The sequence below is a fragment of the Diadema setosum genome, chromosome 21 (assembly GCF_964275005.1).
Source record: "Diadema setosum chromosome 21, eeDiaSeto1, whole genome shotgun sequence".
Taxonomy (NCBI): domain Eukaryota; kingdom Metazoa; phylum Echinodermata; class Echinoidea; order Diadematoida; family Diadematidae; genus Diadema; species Diadema setosum.
The window spans coordinates 14,361,145-14,375,785 of NC_092705.1; the positions used below are offsets into that span (position 1 = coordinate 14,361,145).

A 14,641-nucleotide genomic window follows, 5' to 3' on the forward strand; every position below is an offset into this window, starting at 1 on the left:
GTTACTGGTCCACATCTTACTACTATTGATAGGTGAACTCGTGCTGATACATCAAGTACAGGGATGCCAAGTTCAAAAAAATTTTATGAGTGAGATTTTCATGACTCAGCATCTCGGCATGCGAATGTGTGCGCGAGCGAGGGTGTGAGACAATAGTAAGGAATCTTCAGTTGGGTTGAGTTTGTGGTTGAAAGTTATCTCTTTCTGAATTATTATCCAAATTAAAAAAAAATGATAATAATTAGGATCATTATCACTCATTGCTAAAAATGAGATGATAGCAGCGTGTAGCTGTACAACTTATTCCGAATAGCAGATGGTACTGCACATTAATGCGGTAACCATGGGTATGACAGTATCCCGAGTTGCAGTGAGCCAAATCAAATAGACAATGGTGTCCTTCGTCCTAGTTACAAAGAAAAGGATTATCAGCAAAAGTTTCTTTGTTTCTTTACAGTATGAGACTATGTAAAACATAATTAGCACAATGAATACTTGAAAAGATTAGAAGCTTTATTGCCAACAAGACCATCTCATTGCTGAGATGGTAAAAAGGTTTGATGCATAAAGAAAGCAATTCGTCATTCCTCCATGCGCTCCTACAGCCTAGCGACAATCTGCCATGCACAGGGAAGCGCGTTAACGACAATCTGCCATGCGCACAACAAATTGTTGCTGGAATGTGTACACACATATATGCATTTATGGGACTAGTGATGAGCTATAAAATGGGGATGGGGATGTCACTGAAATTAACATTTATGTTAATGAATGTGCCATGAGGTGATTTGTCTCAGCAAAGCCTCCCCTTGTGTAATGTGCTTTGCCATAGCTTTCTTACAGATCTGGAACAGTCATCTACTGTAAAACCAGAAACGAAACATTTGCATCATGAAACTTTCGTGAATTGGAGCCGATGACCTTTTTCCACAGCATGAAACTTTCATGAATTGCTGACTAGGGAAGAATTACAAGCATGCTAGCTGATCATGCACTGTGTTTAAAAAAAAAAAACTTTCGCATGCATTTTTCTCTCTCGAATCTTAGCTCTTCACAGAATTAATGAAAGTTTCAGTGTGTAAAACTTTCTGGTTTGCAGTGTATAAATGCTCCCCAGAGAGCAAGTACAGTGTACGCTCATTTTTCAACTTATGTGAGGATTGAATTGAATTCATCGCCAATTAAAGCATCCACATCTCCACTAGATGAAAATATTTCATTAAACCACCATTGAATTCTGTGGAAGACAAATAAATGGGTCCTAACGAAGCCAACCAGTGATGGCTAATTCAATTCAGCCAGGGGGATTCACGGAAGAAGACTGGGAAACATAGGATATGCAGGAGTGCTTCATCGGCTTTAGAAGCACAAGGTTGTTATTGCAGTCAGTAGAGTATAAAAGTATGACTGTCTTGTTCTCGACAGATGGCATGTGAAATGACGAAGAGAACGCACCAAATGGACAAGATCCAGCCATTTTCTATCTGGCTCTTGTTCCTCGCAACCTTGTGAAAGCACAAGAATTGATCGTAGGGAATCCATCGTTTTGGTGCGATAGAACACATAGTGGGCGGGAATAGGGTCGTGCTTCGTGTGAGTAGGCGGGCTGTATAAGCCGCTCGAAGAGGTTCTGACCTAGATAGTCATGTTATTATCAAGGCAGGCATTTTCTTTTCAAATGGCAAAGTGAGGATCATAGTTTCCTCCAGGCTCGCGGAGCGTAGTGTCACATGTGGTCTTTTCTTTGGATGTTTATCATGGCACATCTGTCATGGGTGGACTCAGAAGTACTGTAGATTCCTTCACAGACATCATCTACGATGTGGCTTGTTTCACATGAACAAAAAAGATGATATGAAGTGAGGATACGTGAGGAAGAACATTTTTTCTTGGCAAACATTGTTTCACCATCCCTTCCATGTTATATTAATTACGATACTTGATATATCTATGCTACCAGTATAAAAAGTAATGATTCAGAATTATCAACTTGATGTATACATACTTTCAAGAATGTGGCATATTATATGATATGAGGTTAAACATGATATTATGTTGGTTGTGAAATTGGATCAGATTTTAAATTCGACTGTGATGGATAGGAAATACAAGACCTGCCATCTACAGAATATTGAGTAAATCTCATTCTATAAATATTGTATGTCTGCAGTATAAATGTGTTACTGCAATTCTAGGAAATAGAGATTCGAACAATAAAAAAGCTTTAATTAAAAACAGCATGGGTGTGGTATTGTACAAGCTGTGTAAAAATTTCCAAATAAGAAAAGAAATAGATATCATTTGTTAAATTTTCCAAATCATTTTATGATATTCCTTTGTTCTCATGGAGAGTGATGACACCAGCTTTAATCTGCTACTAAATGTATAATAAATGTAGATTATTTTCAAAATTTTTGCAAAGGTTACAATCCTCTGTCCTCGTATGACTGTAAAAACACAAAAATGTTTCATAAAGATATTAAAGTATGTGCACATGTACCCTTATCCTGTATATTACAAACCATTTTTACACTTTCACTGAAATTGGCTGAAAGGGGGGAAATTGATTGCCCAAAAAAAAAAGTTTTTACTTTTATAGTAGTACTGCACCATGTAATATCACAACATGCTTTCTCATAGAGGCAGCTCTCCCCATCAGGCTGTGATTACTGTATATGCTGAATATTTCTGAGGTTTTTATTTTTGCGAATTTCGTCAGTCAGGTGCTATTCATGAAATTAAAGACACGCGAACATAATGACTCTGATCCCGATAAGAATGTGACGCACACATATACATTTCTCCGATCAGTACAGTACTCCACGATTGCGAATTTAACAACTCGCGAAATTGTTGGGAAGTCCTGATTCGTGAAAATTTAGACTCGCTGAAGATACGATGTACACAGTATTCAACTTACCTGTACAGGTGTATACTACTTGAGAATATAATAGGGCCTATATAGATTATGTTTACTTCATTGAGTGTCGATGTCACGCTCAAGAAACCCTTGAGCAATTAAATCATGCCATTTGGCTGATTCTTTCTTCTTCTTCTTCTTCATCATCATCATCTTCTTCTTCTTGTATCATTAGATCTTTTAAACGTGGACAAGCTTTGGATAAAGGGGAATAATAGAATATTCAGAGCCAAGATTGAAAAACAATTAATTCTTCCCTACGGGACCAACAGAAAATTAATGAAGGCACACAGTCTGTTATAATTCTATTACATCTGAACATTGCATGAATGCCTCTTTATTTCTACAAATTGGGAAAAACTCTGTAATTTGATTTTGTGGGAGTACTCCTGCAAGCTTTTTTTCAATTATGGCTGAATTAGCATTGTTCTCTCTGCAGTCATAGATTCATGCATCTCCATGCCTAATTTTCACCCTCTTTTGCAAGCCCCTAAACCTGGTTGTTGAGGGGGTACCAACTCTCTATATTAGTTTAGAGATTTTATGTCAGAGCAAATTTCAGAACACTGGAAAGTTGTTTACAACTTAATACAAGGGATGGAATTTTTCTTGATAAGCCTTGAGGGCTTGCTTTTGAAAGTGGATATTTCATTTTTCAGATGCTGTTCTTCACGACCACCATTTTAAAAATGATGCACACCGAGAACTTGACACTTTTAATCACATTTTGTAGAATCCTTCGGCCCCTGAACTTCTCGCAGCCGCCCTAGCTCCCGAAAATCACTGACTTGCCCGAGGCAGCCTTCCAGTGCATGTGCATGTGTTAGTATGTGTTTGTGTGTGTGTGTGTGTGTGTGTGTGTGTGTGTTTGTCTGTATGTATTTTTGTGCTTGTGTATCAGGGTGTGGTCTGTTAAAATGTGCATATTTTTTTGTGTGGTTCATATCATCCTTGCATCACTCTACCCAGCAACCTGATCTCAGTGATAATATGGAATTCTCTGCTTTCTCCAATGAGAGGAGGTTGACTCTGCAAGAAACTCCTGGATGCCAAAGGGTTAAAGAATAGCGATCCTGTTGTGGGGGGGGGGGGGCAAATGGCAGGTAGCATCAGCAGAGAGACAAGACTTATCACCTTTGAACCTTTGTTGTATCATACAAAATTGTTCCTTTCCATTTTTTTTTTTTTTTTGGAAGGCTGTGAGCATTTTTCCAGTTGCACCTACATGTTATTAATTTTTTTTTTCGAATATCATTACCATTGTGCTAATGAATTACATCAGCATGTTGCCACTGGAGTCACCATTTCATGCTCCAGTGGGCTTACCGGTAGCTCTCCATTCGGGACGCCCATTTTCTGCCAGCTAGTGATGCAACACACACAGAGGAAGCCGACCGTCGGTGTCTAATCATATTGGTGATCTTCGTCTGCTGCGTATTGTTGTGTATTCTTTTATGCTGGGCAAAGAATCACACAACAGCAGCCTCTTCTTTTCAGTGGTTTCATTGTCCACCTGTGATTGACGTTAATGCAATCTTCTGATGAGGAGCTTGATTGAAGAAACGGGAGGAGGAAGAGGAAGAGGAAGAACAGTGGGTAGAGAAAACTAGATCCATCCCCGCATCTTTTGCCACACCTGCTGGATAGAAGCAGGGGTTTGAAATCCGATCTCTTGCCGTCCCTCCAACTTCAATTAAGTTAGTCGCCAGAGAGAGATCGGGAGAGGGCCCTGTGAGTCACTCGTCCCTGGCAACACTGATCATGTGACCACACCGTTGCTAAGAGTAGAATCCACCGCTGGCCCGGGGACGACTTTTGTCTCTCCAGTACGTGGTGTCTCCTCCTTCGATCCGCGGTGGCATGGCTCAGGAACAGAGTAGCAGCGATTTGAAAAAGGATTTTGTGGTACCTATTTGAAAGGGATATGAAGCAGTAGCAGATATAACAAGGAGTTTTAGAGATGCATTCCTCGAAAGAAGACTCCGCTTCGCATACATCAACGTGAGTTTGTGCCGTAAACTATTCAAAGCAAAAAAACAACCAAACATGCAATATCATAATTATTTTTCTAGGCATGCATAGGCTCTGTACTATATCCTGTAAAACAAGGAATTTTCACGTCCATGAAACTTTTCAAAATTTTGTGAGGAGCTAAAATTTGCAAAGATAAAATGTGTGTGAAAATGTTTGTCTACACAATGCATTGAGTGCCTGTCGCGATTTGCAAAAATTTCATGCTGCAAAAGATACTGTTGGCTCCAATTTGCGAAAGTTTAATGCCGTGAATGGTATGTGGTTCTACAGGATCATTTCTGGCAATATTAATGTACACTAGATTTACCATGGGTCAATTCTTCAGAGTTGGCACTTTCCTTACTCTGGACCGGTGAGATATTTCTCTTGTGTGAAATATGAACTTTGTGCTGATTTTCTGTACATTTTCTCTGTCTCTTTGTTTTTCCAAGTTGTGCCTGTTTTAAAACCAATTTTTATTGCATGGCTTTCAATGTTTGTAGCTCTCATAATTTTGATATGCATGCTTCAAAGGAAACCTTTTATGACTGCTTTGATATCACAATGGGCTACCCAACGGTCTGCAGATAAGTTTGGGATTTTCAAGAATCTACAGCGATTTTTTTTTTTTTTCGAATTTACTAGTATATTTTGTAATGATGAACATTCCTATGGGACTGTTGATTCACAGTTTTGTTGTGGTGGCTTTCATTCCAGATTGTTTCAAAATGCAGTGAAATATTTGCAGAAGCTTTTAATCCGTTGAGGACGAGTCCCGAGTATACTCGGGCAAGTGTCTAAGGGAAATGTGTGTTGTAACAAAATCAAACCGTCCTCAACAGGTTAATGTCTAAAGTAGATGAAAGGGAAGGTATCTAAGCACAGATTTCTTGTCAGGTCAGTCTCCTGTGGGAGGTTGCAGAAAGTGGTTTAAAGGAAAAGGGACTAAATTATACCCTTCTCAAGAAATCACATTATTGTTTCAAATGTTCTAAACTGCCTTACATGACAGTTCAGTGTGCCTTTATCAAGTCATATTTGTATTTAATTTTATCATCAATTAGGGTAACCTGCCTCTTTCAGTCCAAAAGATTATGGCAAAGTGATCATTTAGGTTCCTTTGTCATATGTTTCATATTCTTGTGTGGATTTCCAACATTTTGACTTGTTTATCAAATATAATGGATCCTCCAAAGTGAAGTTCCCTCTGTCAGTGGTTCATTAATGATTCTATATTGCCATTCTGATGGCTTCACTTAAGAAGTATGGAAAAATTAACGACAAAGCAGAGAACTTTAGTTTAGACTGAAGCATCTCATTGACACAGATGGTTCGTCCAACAAATATTGTTGGGTGTGGGAATTGTGTCTGCCATATCATCATGATGTTTTTGTCCTCGGCAGAAATTGAGCTGCTTCTCTGAAAATATATTATCATCATCACCAAATTGCTAATTATGTTCGCTCTTGAAGGCCCATGCTTCATTTGGTTTTTGTATTTTTCTTATGTGTGTTTCACAGCTTCATTGATAGTCGCTTTAAACATGCATTGAGTAGATTGATTAATTTTGGAGCCGAGTTTCATGATGGCTCTGATGTGATAATTAGCAAGATGTATGGCTTCACTTTCAGCGCTACAAGCCTGCTTGTCTCTCTTGTTGATAACATGGCGTGGCTTTTGGGAAAAAAAAAATAAATAATGAAACTTGTACCATATTTCACCAGCAGATAATTGATGTTGTATAATCCAACATCATAGCATTATTAAAGGCATAATTTACCATTTGCAGATGACAGCATTATTGCTTTAAAATAGTTCTAAAATGTGAGTTAGGGATAGAAACAACCACTGTCAAAATTTGAATCCGTATAATCGATGTCAAGTGTTGTTAAATACACAAAATGTGAACAATAGTTATAATAAAAATGTTTCAAGACTAAACCGTATACAGTTACGGTTTACTGAGAAAAACCCTGATATCTCCTTATATTTTAGGTTTTATTGCAAATATTTCATATGGTAGGATGTTTTATGATACAACAGACCTACACATATGCATCAAATGTGATATCTTGAACATTTTTGAAATCACTGCTCCCAAAGGTAAACTGGACCTTTAAAGCTGTGCTGTGAAAATGAAAACTGTATCAGAGGTTATGAATATCCGAATTTAGTCTTTAAGTGCATAATGTCATTTTGTTTTTGTTTTGGAGGAGCTTTTCATCACAAATCCTGACATGAGGCTTTGCTAATAAAGTGAATTAATACAGTTAAATATAAGAGCTTAGAATTGAATGAGAAAATTGAATTCATTGCTTCTGTTGTAAATCCACAAACTTGCAATGAGCTTTGAATTAACACATCCTGCTGATGCTACCACCACAATTATTATCAGAGATATACTGTCGAAGAGAAAATGGTGACCATAGTGTCATTCACACAGGCAAGATAGTAGGATGTTGATTGTGATCCAAATACCTTGATTTTTTGTGCCCATTCAAATGGACAGAAATATCCTGCGTGTTGCCAATCATGATAATTTGTCAACCAAACTGTGCATGCCTGAAATCTTCCAAAATAATGAGCCTTGCTCTTGTGTTTGTGCACTGTTGTGATGTACATTTTGAATAATGGGATAAAGAATCTTGGGATTATTTGCTCCAGAATTCAGACATTTGCCTGGGTGCAAATTATCATGCTATTTCTCAAATAATCACAACAATTCCAAAATAACCGCAAGATTTCTTGGGATTTAGGTCGTAGTGCTGACCATGCTATTTAGTGAGAATTTTTTTTTTTTTTTTTTTGGTCTGCACTGGCAAAAATCTTAAGATCTAGATTGTGATGCAAATCTTGAGATATGATTCCCACTTATTCGAGTCGGTGTAGAATGCCCGTAATATCCTAGCAGTTTCTGCAAAAGTGGACATTTTTGCAGTGTGGAAATTTTCACACATTTTGCATGACATGAAACTAGCACTAAAATACATCAGATGAATATTTTTGCTTGTAATATCTGTCTGATTTAGCAGAATAAAAAAACACATGGATTTCATTTCAAGCGAGGTAGCACGAAAAATTACTCATGCAAAAATTTCCACTTTGACAGTAAGTGCTGTCAATCCTTCTGAGTTGGACAACAATGGAAGAGCCTTACAGGTGTGAGTAAACTACACTAGACTGTAGGTCTATTTGTAAAGAGAGGTCTTGCAGCATTAAATATCATTTATTTTAAACTTTTCTGTTCATACTGAGACAAAGAAATGCAAAAATACACCAGTGGAGAAAAGTCATTAGTTTTTCCCATCATAGAGCACATTGTGCAACTCTTGCTAAACATCACAATTTTTCTGTTAATTTTGTGGTTTTCTTACGTTCAGTGACTGGTTTCACAGTTTATGTATGGAGTAAATTTTGGAAGTTTTGAGGGGAACCACGAACTTTTCTCCTGATATTGGATAATACATATTTCTTACAATTTGTATTTCACCACTCTGGTTCTCCCCTGATGTCAACCACTGCTGTTGGCCCGTTGGCTGTTGTTAGTGATGCTTGTTATTCTTAGGGTCCGTTAATCTGAAAATGAAATAAGATTCATAATTCCGAAGGTTTGTTAATCCGAAAATGGAATAAAGTTCGCTAATCCAAAAAAGAAAAGAAAGTGCATACTAACGATCCTTTGGAATTACAAGCCCTGTGCATGTTGATGTGCATATATACAGGTCTACATTCAGTGCGGTACTCCATTATCGCAAATTTAACCACTCGCGAAATTGTATGGTAGTCTTAACTCATGAAAAATTAGACTTGATAAATATATGCCGTATGCATTACCACTAATTAGATCTTGATTTTGTGGAATTTAAAAAAAAAAGAAAAAGTGAAATTCAGCTTATTCTGCTGTGCGCAAAAAATTACTTGCGTGAAAATATCCACTTGTACAGTATCATACGAGTTTCTAAAAATAATCAAACTGGACAGATTTTTGCTTGTTGTAATGTGTATTGCTAGACTTAAAGGTCCTGTTTACCTTTGGGAGCAGTGATGTAAAAAAATGTTCAAGATATCACATTTGATGCATATGTGTAGATCTGTTGCATCACAAAACATCCTACCATATAAGATTTTTGCAGTAAAGCCTAAAATATAAGGAGATAACAGTATTTTTCTCAATAAGTCATAACTGTAGATGGTTTAGTCTGGAAACATTCTTATAATAACTATTGTTCACATTTTGTATATTTAACGCTACTTAACATCGATTATACTGATTCAAATTTTTACATTGGTTGTTTCTATCCCAAACTCACATTTTAGAACTGTTTTAAAGCAGTAATGCTGGGTTTTTGTTTCATGTACAAATGGTAAATTATGCCTTTAACATTTTTTGTGTGTGTCCACACACAGGAATTAGATGCTTTTTTCCATCTTCCAACAGCAAATCTCACAATGTTTTTGCCACCATAATGCGCATGCCCAACTTTTGCCATAATTCACTTCCACGTGAGCTGAAAGACTCAAGCTCCATAATGTCTTTCAGGAGTAACTTAAAATCCTATTTGTTTGACAGTGCATTTTGAAGACAGACTTTCAAGTCTTCTTTTTTGTATTCTTCTTCTTTTAAGGTATGTGTATTTTCGGTCTTTTTGCTTTGGCGTAAAGCGCCTTGAGCATTCATTCAGAATGGAAAATGGGGCTGTAGAAATTGTATGTATGTATGATTATTATTATCTCATTGCCCCAAAAATAGAAATATAACAAAACAAAAAAAAAAACACATTAATTTTGGTTGTGTGTAAACAGGTCCAATATAATTTTTTTTTTTTTTTTTGTAATACCACTTGTGTTTCATGTACTGCATCTAACAACCCGTCGAAGACAAGTCCCAAGTATACTCGGGCAGGTGTCTATGGGAAATGGGTGTTGTAGTAAATCAGCCCGTCCTAAACGGGCTAATTGATGTAGTTGCTTATTCCTTCAATGTAATTACAGATCATTCATACACACGCATTCTGAAACGTTTTTTCGTCTTCCGATGGAATATGAGTTGGTCTTCTGCATACTATTCTCCTGTAGCATCTCTATTTTTTATAGTGATCTTTCCCGTGTTTAGCATTGCCATTTTATTTTTTATTTTCTTCCATCGTTTGCAATCTTGCATGTCTAGGCAGGGAATGAGATATTCCCATTAAATTAATGGGTATTCATGTTTGCAACAAAATCCATCTTGCCTGCATATCTTTATGAGAATGTTTGAGCCATATTTAAGAATTTCTTAACTGTATCAAATACAATAATCCTACAGGGACATGCAGTATAATTACACCTACCTGCAAAAATAGATGTTTCTTACTTCATTCGTTTACATTTTCCTTCCCTCCACCTTTCAAAGAGAGAGGAACATCACGGCAGAGAGATTTATATCTTTATAGCAATATAATTGATGTAAAAGCTAGAGTTCATATCTATTAAATAGTTCAGAAATGGAAAAAAAAATCCATTTTTTTCCCTTCAAATCATAAGCTATGGATTGAACACTACCTACACATCTGTACAAAGGAGTCTGTTGTTGGGTTGCCCAGGAAAAACCACAATTAAATATCTGAGTTTCATGCATCTAATTCGCAGTCTCTTTTTTTTTTTCCTTGCATGTGTTCCGTGTTGTTGTTGTTATTATTCCCTCCCCCCCCCCCCAATTATCCATTAGCTCTCATTTTTTGTTATATAGGAGTATGTGTGTGTGTGTGTGTGTGTGTGTGTGTGTGTGTGTGTGTGTGGTATACTACATGTGTCCCATATGACCTATTTATGCTACTACTGGTGCATTCGCGCCAGCTAGCATGCACATCACTCTCAGTGTGCCTGTGTATGCCCTTATACACACGCACACACAACACACACACAGAGTATACAGTGCATGGGCACTCTGTGTGTGCGCATTTATGACAGGCATTCACAGTGAGATAAACACAGGCACACACATACACACAGATACAGCACACAGCTAGAGAGTGGGATATATAGCCAGAGAGGGAGAGAGAGAAAAAGATAGATAGCGCACAAATGCATGCTATTTCTGTCTTTGGCTACATGGATATAACAGACTCAATTTCCCTACGTTATGCATCGTGAATCAGAATAGGAACAGGTCTGGTTGCTGATTGCACTGTATGCTAAACTCACCAAGTGCACCACAGACTTCAGCTCAGGACAGGGCAGAAATATGTGCTAACCAGGATTTTTACATGACCCATCGCTGCAAAAATTGAGATAGATCGAGAGGGAGCTACGCGGAGTGAAAAAGACAAGCTCTAGTGACTGTGAACCAGTGCAGCGGAGGGGCACTACACCAGCGTCCCAAACCATAGTCATGAGTAGGCTCAATTCAAGGTACAGTTAGTAACTGGGAAACGAACGAGTGCTGTGTGTATTTTCGCCTTGTTTTCTTCCTTTTGCTTTTGTTTTCTCTTCTCCTCAACGTCCCTAATTGACAGCTCGACCAGGGTACACCAGATTGCTTCTGTACCATCACCAGGGTAGAAGCATTCTCCTGCTTATTTTAGATTGGCCATTAGATCGTCAAGGGGATCGAGGGCACACACGTCACATGTGGGATGAATTGTAAACGTGCATGCTGATGTATTATGATGGGCAGGTCACTGTTGGCCCATTGATTTGTGCTGATCTCTATGACATGCAATTGTAAATTCACAATTTGTTTCTTGCTATAAAAGATCTTGTCAAAATCATGCATGATGATTTTTATGACTAGCTCTATGATACCCGTACTTTCATTGGATTTGGAAAGCTTGGTCGGCCAGCTTGCTAGAGACTGTAACGAAAGTTGGACCAAGACACAACTCAACACATGCTAACAATACTCTTTTAGCATGAATATTTTTATCTATTCATTTATTATTATTATTATTTTTGTGCTAGGCTGGGTAAGATGATCGAATTTTTCTTGTGTCTTTGATTCTATGAAATCAAAAGATTTCAGTATATAGGCCTATTGACAAGCAAAAGCTTTTGCGTGCTTATAATTTTGGGCTACAGTGTAATTTCAAGATGTGCAAAATGTGCAAAAATTTCCACCATAGCGAAATTTCCACTTTTGCAGTGCTGACCAAAAACTCCAAAGCGATAAAGGCCTACATTGCATTGATTCTTACAATTATCAACTACCATCATGCACAAGCTGTGTTTGATGCAATCAATCTCTATGCAGATCTCCACCTCAGCCTTATTCTGATCCCACAACTTATGATAGCTTTACATTTATAATTTGGACTATATCTTCCATCTGTTTAGCCCATTGAGGACAGACTGATTTTGTTTCAACATGCATTTTCCAGACACCTGCCTGAGTATACTCGCGACTCATCTTCAACGGGTTAATGTTGATGTAGCGTTCTTTGTCCCCCCCCCCCCCTTTTTCTTTTCTTTTTTTTTTTGGTTTTGTTTTGCTAAGATGATAATAATATGAGTGATTGTGTCAGCGCGATGTGATGAAAGGAAGAATGATAGCAATTAAGGAGCAGGTTTCACCCACTATAAAGAAGTCTGAACTACTTTCAAACCAAACCGCAGACAATAAGCATGGCCGCCAATACGTACGCTGCATACCAGTAGATTTCCGATTCACACACACTGACACATGTGCAATCATTTGATATTATGTTGTGCCAACCAGTTGATTACCTACACTGTAATAGTTCAGAGAGGCCGACAAGAGTGTTAGAAACCCTGGTTGTTCCTGTGAAAGTCCACAGAGTTTTCAGACTATCATGGTAGTAAAATGGGTCGATTCACAGTGAACTTTTGTGTTCACATGTATAGTTTTGATTACTGTCATGGGAAAGTAAAAATGTGATGTGATGTTAAATAAGACCTTTGGAGGTAGGGCCCTACCGATTTTTCAATTCTTCTTTTTTCTTTTCTTTTTTTCAAATAGATGAAAAGTTACGATTGGACTGATTCCATACAGTTTGTCTTCTTTGTGACTGTGTGACTGTTTGCAATGATGAGTTCTAATAGTGAATGCTTTTGACGCTGCCATGAAGTTATTCATCAGCCTAGGAACTTTCACTTCATCTTCCTGCAAAACCATTACAAAAGTTTCAAAAGTCTGCGCAGGAGTTTACATTTGAATACTATACTTGACAAGGTTACAAAAAGTGACGTCTAAACTTGACAAATTCTCCATTCACTGACAAATTAGGCATTAACACCCTCTTGGCATACTTTTACTTTTCTTCTTGTAATAGTAAACTTATCCTTATTGGAACCTTTTGCCTATGTGTCCATATCCTCAATATCAAATAAATGCAGAGCAATGTACACATGTGCATGGAGTAAATGATAAAGATTAATGAGGCACTTGTGGGCATCGAATACATTTTGATGCACAAGTACCGGTAATTAGTTTTGAGTCTTGAGGATGGTCTCTGTAGATTTTAATGTCATTTCTTTAATATGTCAAATTCATAGAGCCATATTATGCGCATTAAATGCTGTAATTTTCATTCAATGTGGTAGGTTTTTAACGGGCAAGTGTACAGTTTGTCAGAAAGTTGAATATAAACTTGCTAAAGAGTCAGTTATCATGTTTGTACTAGAAGATATAATGACGGACCTGTACAATGTATATCTCATTTCACTTTCTGTAGCCATGTCATCGATTGCTGTGCTATGTCATAATATCTCCCAATATACTAGTTTTGCTGAATTGATTGAGTAGTCTGTTAGGATGCCAAATCATTTTGTTGCATTTTGATAAAACTATGAGGTCTTTGCTGGAGCTTGTTACCTCTGCAGCCTTTTGAAAAGTACTCATTGTGACATTATTTTCAAAGGGTGTATGATTTATAAACAACCATTTTGATGTCTAATCTGCTTTAATTGTTAGCAAGGTGACCTCTCTGTTCACTGGACACTTCCACAATACAATATATGGCCGTCAGTCTTTATTTGTTCTATAACCAAAGAAAAGTTTAGAATTTCAAGCGAGACAGACAAAATATTGCTGTGACTGGCGTACAATACCTCTTTGCTCAAATTTGTAAATTGAGTTTGCAGACAGTAAGACACCATACTCCCCTCTTGTGTCAAGGAGCGTGATTTACAGATCTCCTTCAGAATGTTTGAATTGGGTTGTTAGTAACTGTCAAGGATAACTTCTTTTGTTGGACAATGGCCGCTAAAAGGGATGTATGCGCTCTACAAGTTTGTTGGAGAGGCACATTTTGTACATGTGTGTGGAGGACGGCAAAGATAGGGCTTTCCCATAATATCCTCATAGCCTATTGTTGGTAGCCAGGTGGAGCGCACGTAACAATAGTGACCATTGATCAATGGGTTTCTATGGATGTATTCTTAGCCAGCCACTGGCAGTGTAAACGTTTCCATAGTTGACTGGATGAAAGGGAAAGGGGGTGGGGTATACAAAGAATTGTGCTCTAATGATACGCCCTGATGCCAAATTGCCGAAAGCGGACTCCTCAAATTTGGTAGAGGTTTGCTCTGCTCAGGAGCATGTAGATGTTTCTCCTCTGAAAGTCTTTATTTCCTTCCAAAAAAAAAGGAGAGAAAGTTCATGTATAAAACAAATTTTCTGTAGGCCTGTATATGTTTTGCATAAGTTCCAATGTCAGTGATTTAGGTTAATGGCTATTTACGAGTTAGGCCTATGTATTGTTGATGGTGAAG

General features: G+C 37.6%; 1 protein-coding gene across 1 annotated transcript in view; it reads left to right on the top strand.

Annotated features, from left to right (window-relative positions):
• The window catches only part of LOC140244664 (beta-arrestin-2-like), a 185,028-nt gene that overhangs the window by 102,615 nt on the left and 67,772 nt on the right, over positions 1-14,641 (top strand). The window lies entirely within an intron of this gene.